This window comes from Arabidopsis thaliana, chromosome 2 (assembly GCF_000001735.4).
Source record: "Arabidopsis thaliana chromosome 2, partial sequence".
Lineage (NCBI taxonomy): Eukaryota > Viridiplantae > Streptophyta > Magnoliopsida > Brassicales > Brassicaceae > Arabidopsis > Arabidopsis thaliana.
In genome coordinates, this window is record NC_003071.7 from 15,964,084 (window position 1) to 15,970,735 (window position 6,652).

The following is a 6,652-nucleotide window of genomic DNA, read 5'->3' on the forward strand; positions in this document are numbered from 1 at the left end:
TATCTTCTTTCAATATATGTGAACGAAAAACAAAACAGAAAACTATGATTGATCCCTTCCTTCTGCCAGAAAAGATATATAATTGTTATTTTGTTTTCTTTTTTTTCAAGGTGAATACAAAATATTGATTGAGCACAGAAATATCTACGGTAGAGCAAATGGAGAGTAAACAAGATTTCCATTCATTTATTTTCTTTGGCTACATGTAATGAACTGTATGTAGTCGAACGACGAATTAAATCCAGACATATCTCACGTGGTGTTGTATCGGGAAAGTTAAGCATCTGACATTAATAACACAAACTTATGTATTTATATGCAGCACTGTGTTTTAATTTTAGTCTCATATGTGGGCATTAGTTTATGCAGTTCCTTCTTCTCTATACTTATATATGTACTTTTTAGTTTATACTTTCTCAGGTCCATTCTTCTCTATACTTATATATGTACTTTTTAGTTTATACTTTCTCAGGGTCAACAAACTCAAAAATTATAACTACGCAATCTGAAATAATGGAGAAAAAAAAAAGTCAAAGATCAATTTCCACCTTAGAAAGACCAAAATCTTACACATACGGAAAAAAATAAGAACCACACTTAATGAATATATACCTCAATGATCACTTGTTCTTATATTTCCAGCACGGAAGCTTACGAATGTTTCCCTTTATGTTCAACTTAGCATTAAACCAAAAAAATAATGATTTTGTACTAAATTACTCTAATTTTAGATTTACAGATTTCCAAAACTTCTTTTACCACAAAAAAAAAAGGGAAGCCGAAAAGTGAAGGTGAGACTCTTAAAGTTGTAGCCTGTAAGGTACAATAATCACAAATGCTTCATGCTTGGTCTAAAGATATTATCATGCAGACTCATGATTTTAGTTACCGCATTAGTTTGATGTTAACATAGTGCACCATGGAGCCCCTTTGAACTAAACATGTTTCTGAATCATCATCCATCTTTCAACATATCAGACAGTATAATCTGATTCTTCACCTTATTAAGACACATTTTTTGTTGAAAAAGATTTATTATCATAAGAAATTTGTCTATTAGATATTTAGAAATTTGTCAACTAGATCACAGCCAGTCCATGGTAGTGTGGATACTTATTTTCAAACCTCACATGTATAGTACTTAAACTTTATTTATATTGGATGATCTTTTCTCATTACCATTTTTTATACTTCTGAATTATTTTATAAGTCAACTCTACGGTTAATATTGGTTGTTGGATGGTTTTGACTTTTGACATTGTAAACTTATTCATATTGTTGACCTGGAAATTTAATAATATAAATTGAGTACACAGATATGACTCGACCTATATAGAGGCTTAATCAAATGAGATGGAACACATCGGGAAAGTAACGCCGGCGACGCAATCTCAGCCGCAGCCGACTATGGTGGTGGCTGTGGTTCCTTAAATCAAAATGTTTACCGACATTTTAAAAACATTTATTGCGATCTAATTTGAAATCTTGAAGAGTGAAAAATTACCTCTCCGAATCTGTTGACTTGGGTTTATTGTAGCCTTATGGTACTATTTATGGCAGTGTCTTTTTCATTTCTACTCTTGAACACTTTCATAAACGTATGTACCATGTAACAATGAATAAAATTTTTAATATATGTGTAGACTAATTACGTCATGCTGGTGTCACTTTCGCATCTAATCAAAGTATTAATTTGGACTGTAACTACAGTAAGAAAAATCGCCTAGGAACACTTTTTCATTCCACTAGTTTTCTATCAATTTACGAGTTTTGGTCTCTAACTAATTTGTGGATTGTTATAACAAATAACGTGTTCAACATATTCAGTATATAAAACTACAAATAAATATGAGTTGTGAAACACGATTTTTATTTAGATATCGAATTCACCATTTTAAATTGAGGAATAGCTACTATATTTTGACTACTATTTTCTCTCTTCTAATGTTTTTTTTAAAGAGACATTCTCTCTTCTAATGTTCTCACTACATAAAAGTATTATTATTATTTTTTGTAAAGATTAGCATTTATTCTTTTCATCTTTTGTATTATTATTTTTGGGTCATATTCTTCTTGACTAATTTAGTTTAACATAAATAAATTGAAATATTGGATAGTTTAACATTTATTCTATTATAATTTACCTACATATGGAAATCATGTTGCAGATATAATGAATAGGTTGGTCAACTAAATTAGAGCATCGGTCAAAGAATCTTAAAGTAAAATCCTTGGGAAATTTTAAAAATCATGTTATAGTTGTGCCATGGAGAATCTACGATAGATTCAAAAGTTTTGTTGACTACACCAAATAGTTCAAACCAAATATTCATTAAAACCACTCAAAAGCCATTTCAATAATCCATAAAGCAAGAGAAAATGATAAGATGTTTGTTCCTTGGTGTCGTTTCAGATAAATAACATTCACAAACAAACAATTTTCCAAACTAAAATGATTTTCTTGCACTCTTCCTTGTCGACAAACTACTTTATTTTCGAATGGCATAGAGTACAAGATCTGAATATATATCTTATTTTCATATTAATAGAAATTTATGAGAATTAACTGCTTTTAACTATCACCGTTTCTTATAAAAACTGGTCTTCAAAAAACTTTGTTCATAAAGAAAAAAACTTTGGCCATCAAAGTCGAAGTGGAATCTACTAAGGGTTCGTATGCCAATCAAATATTGATAGTTAAAAGCAGTTAACTAGAAACAAATGAAGTTGCCGATTCATGCATTAATAATTGAAACAAATGAAGTTGCCGATTCATGCATTAATAATTCATCAACGATAAGAAAAATAATATATCGATTTTTTTTTCGTAATTGAGCTGGAATATGGTCTGTTGAAAAAAATAAATAAAAAAATCTAGATCTAGTAATGGCATATATCTGTTGTTTTACTTATCAATTACACAGTAGAGGCCATTCAATACACTTTTTAAGTGGGATGTGTTTAAAATTTAGAGGATATCCAACAAAAAACACTTTAAACAAATACAAAAAATAAATTGATATATTTCTTTCCTTTTTTTTTACAAGGTTATCTAAGCACATGGAATCATAAGTAAAAATGGTTGACAAAGAATTAAAAAGGTGGAATTGAAGATAAAAATCAATAAAGGAAAAAGATATAAAAAAAAATGGAAAGGCCGCAAAAAAAAGGTGGGGTCAAATGAAGGGAGCAGAAGGGAACAAGGTCCGAAATTTGATCCCCGTTGGAAAGACCATCTTCTGCTCTCCATATCCTTCTCCTCATCATTACTTCTCCCACTCCCATATCTTTCTCATTTTCCATACACATCTTGCGTAATTTTTTACTATATCTTTTACATTGTTTATCATAACCACAAAAATTATAATGTAGAATACTAGAATTTGTTACTATACAACAACTCGTTGTGTACTTTTCTGTGCAGTGTTAGAATATGTACAGCAAGTCAGCAACAACCCAAATACCACTTCCAAAAGGGTATGTGTCATTACATAGTTATCATTACATAGTTATGTATTGTTGAACTTTGGTCGTATTCTTATAGTTCTCGTGCAGATAGTATATAACTCGTTTCAGCTATGTTTGTTAGAGGTGTAACATAACGAGCCGACAATAACTGAAACATTCATTCGGTCTTAGATTGGTGGTAAACACATCAATGGCTAAAATTACTGAACTCATTGGTCCGAGGGTCTTTATTGGTTTCAAGTTTCAACGAACATGTGTTTGTGTTTAATTTTCTACACCACTTGTTTTCGTTATTCGTCCAAATATTAGATTTTTTACGAATAATTTTAGGTTTTATTTGGTGGTCGTCGTATGTAAAACGGTGGACTTGCGTTTTTATCTTTTCTTGATAAATATATACATACTTTAGGCTTTGTTTCAACTTTGAAGACATTTAGGAAAGTTCATGAAATCAGGAGTAAGGAGGTTTCATAAGCTTTCCTAAATCAAAAGTCTTGATGGCTACATTGATCTAATACTGTCGTGAAAGAAAACACTTACTAAAGCAAGTTTATGAAAATGTTAGTTTTTAGTAAGAATTATGATTCAGTACTTGCTTTAGTAAGTGTTTTCGTTCGCTTTGGATGTAAACTACTTTTCTTATAAGATAATAAAATAATTATAAATTTTATCTTTTTAGGTTAGATTGTTGGTTGTTGGGTTTATAGTCATATATTACCAACCAGGATGCATGTTTGCTAAGTTCGGCTGATCGCTCATTTAATGTTTTCTGAAGAACTTCAGATGTTTTATGCTTCCGTATTGTAAAAATGTAATTGTCAAAAACACTGATAATTAATATGCGAGAACATTAAGCACGCAATTTTACCCAAATCCAATATCCAGATTGTCACACCAACGAATTTTAAATCATTAAATGTGTTAGTCATAAGATAAAATCTTTTTGTTTGTCAAAAAAAAATCATTCTCAAGATTTAAAATCTCTAATCGTTGCTGATATAACAAATGACAAAATAATAAAATAAAATATTAAATGTGTTTTATTTTACAAGACAGTAATATATTTGGTATGAAATGCTCCAGTTATAAATAATATATATATATATTGTTGATATTGTGCAAGCCATCGCCTGATTTTATTGTTTTTTGATCCCCAATTTGTATCTGCAAATATATGACTTCAAAGGGACAATATCGAGCGGATGTGAAAAGTCAAATTTGATATTTCTCAAAATATTTAATCACAACTCTGCCAATTGCATAAGGTTTGTATGCGTCTTAATTACCAGAGTGTACTATAACGTGAAGTCGCTTATCTTGTATTAACTGAGACCAAAGCCACGCTAAATAAGGGATTTGGCAGATCTGACTTGTAATAATTTTGCAAGAAAATCGATTCCTTTGTAACATATATCTAAGATTTTGTTTGTAATTATTCAATGCTGAAAATAATTGTATAGTGTTGGTGGCGACGTGGCTCCACCATTGGGCTTTTATAGTGTAGTCTTCCCCATGTGACCAACGATACGAGTCTAGTGTTTATTCATCAAATATTAGTTATTTTCAAAAGGAACCTCACTAACCAAATTTAAGGATTTTTAAAAATTAAACACGAGTAAAGATTCCCGAGATATGTCTACATGATAAATGGACCCAATCGACTTGATGGCTACATCGTCAAAATTTAATTAATATCTTGTAACAACAGTATTAGATACTATTTAAATTGAAGAATAAGTCATGTTAATGATCATCATAAATGGAGTAGATAGTCTGATAGGTTAATTATTAACGATAAGTCGAATCACAATCATATAGAAAGAATGTATAATATGGTTTATTTTTTGTAGATTATCACAAGGGTGTTTACAAACTTATAACAATAAATCAATAATTCATAACAATTGAGATATAAAAGAAATAATAACAAAATTGTTAAAACATCGTCAAAAAGAGGGTACTTAGAAAAGGAAAAAATAAAAATGTGAATAAAACATGGAAAGGAACAGAGGAAAACTATTATTTGACCCAAAACATATAAAATAAAAATGTAGGAAAAAGGAAATGGACCTACAAGCCGATAGGAGGCTCTCAATGGCAAAAAACGTTCGATAAAAAGGAGAAAAAGGCATCTTTGTAAATGATGAAACGGCGGCGTGTGGGGGCGCAGGTGTTCATAGTGCGCATGTTTCTTTTGCAAAGCTTTAAAGCTTGTGACTTCGTGGCTCGGCTCGGACTTGCTTAGCAACTTTTAAGTCTTTGGGTTCATAGATTCTCGAGTGTTTCCGCTCCCAGCCTACGCCGACACAAGAGCTCTTGGTCTTGGGTTCAGACTTTTTCATTTTTCTATATGTTTTAATTTCGTATTCTTTTTGTTGTTAAAGTTTTATTCTCAAACCAAGAAAACAAGAAATAAAACACACCTGATTATTGATCTAAAAATTATGAATGATGGAGTGTGAAAATCTATAATAATTTTGAGAATTATGGAAAGAAATTTCTGAGAGTGATGAAGCAATATAATTTTTGACTTTTATGCATGCGTGAGAAACATAGATATAATGTAATTAAAAGAATAAATGACAAGAATTGGGATAAAATTTCTCCATCAACATAAATTACAAATTCAATTTTTTATTATAATTTAACTTTAAGTTCATAGTTGGCTTAATTAAAAACACACACAGGTGTTTCAAACATTATATAACCGTTTATCTTTGACCAAAAAATTAATAACCGATTATAACAATTGCCATCTCCTTTAAAAACCGAGTATTAGTTATTAAGTATTAGTATTGATTATTTTTCTAGGTCTAGTAGAAATGCAATTTGGTTTCCAAGTGATGATCAAACTACCGTCAAATCATTTCGAAGTGTTTTTTTTATATCAGAAACTAAGTCGATTTCTGAAAAACGTTGTGATGTATAGCATACGCCTAACTTTTATGCTGAATGTAGATAGCTAGAAACCTAATTGTTTAAAGATGGAGAAAAAAAAACTATAGTGTCCTCCATAAAAAACAGGTCATCTCCGAAGAGTTATTTTCAAAATCGACATTAATGATCAGTTACATATTTTTTAATCATTATTTGAAACAATTATTTTATAATTTTAGCTAAGTATGTGATTAAAACAAATGAAAAAAAAAAACTCTAAAATGGAGGGATGAACATATTTGGGGAA

General features: G+C 30.2%; 1 long non-coding RNA gene across 1 annotated transcript; it reads left to right on the plus strand.

The window, feature by feature from the left end:
- Nucleotides 1-3,099: 3,099 nt before the first annotated feature.
- AT2G08930 lies at nucleotides 3,100-3,493 on the plus strand. The gene has a single exon (NR_140436.1). It is a non-coding gene; the product is annotated as an other RNA (long non-coding RNA).
- The last annotated feature ends 3,159 nt before the right edge of the window (nucleotides 3,494-6,652 follow it).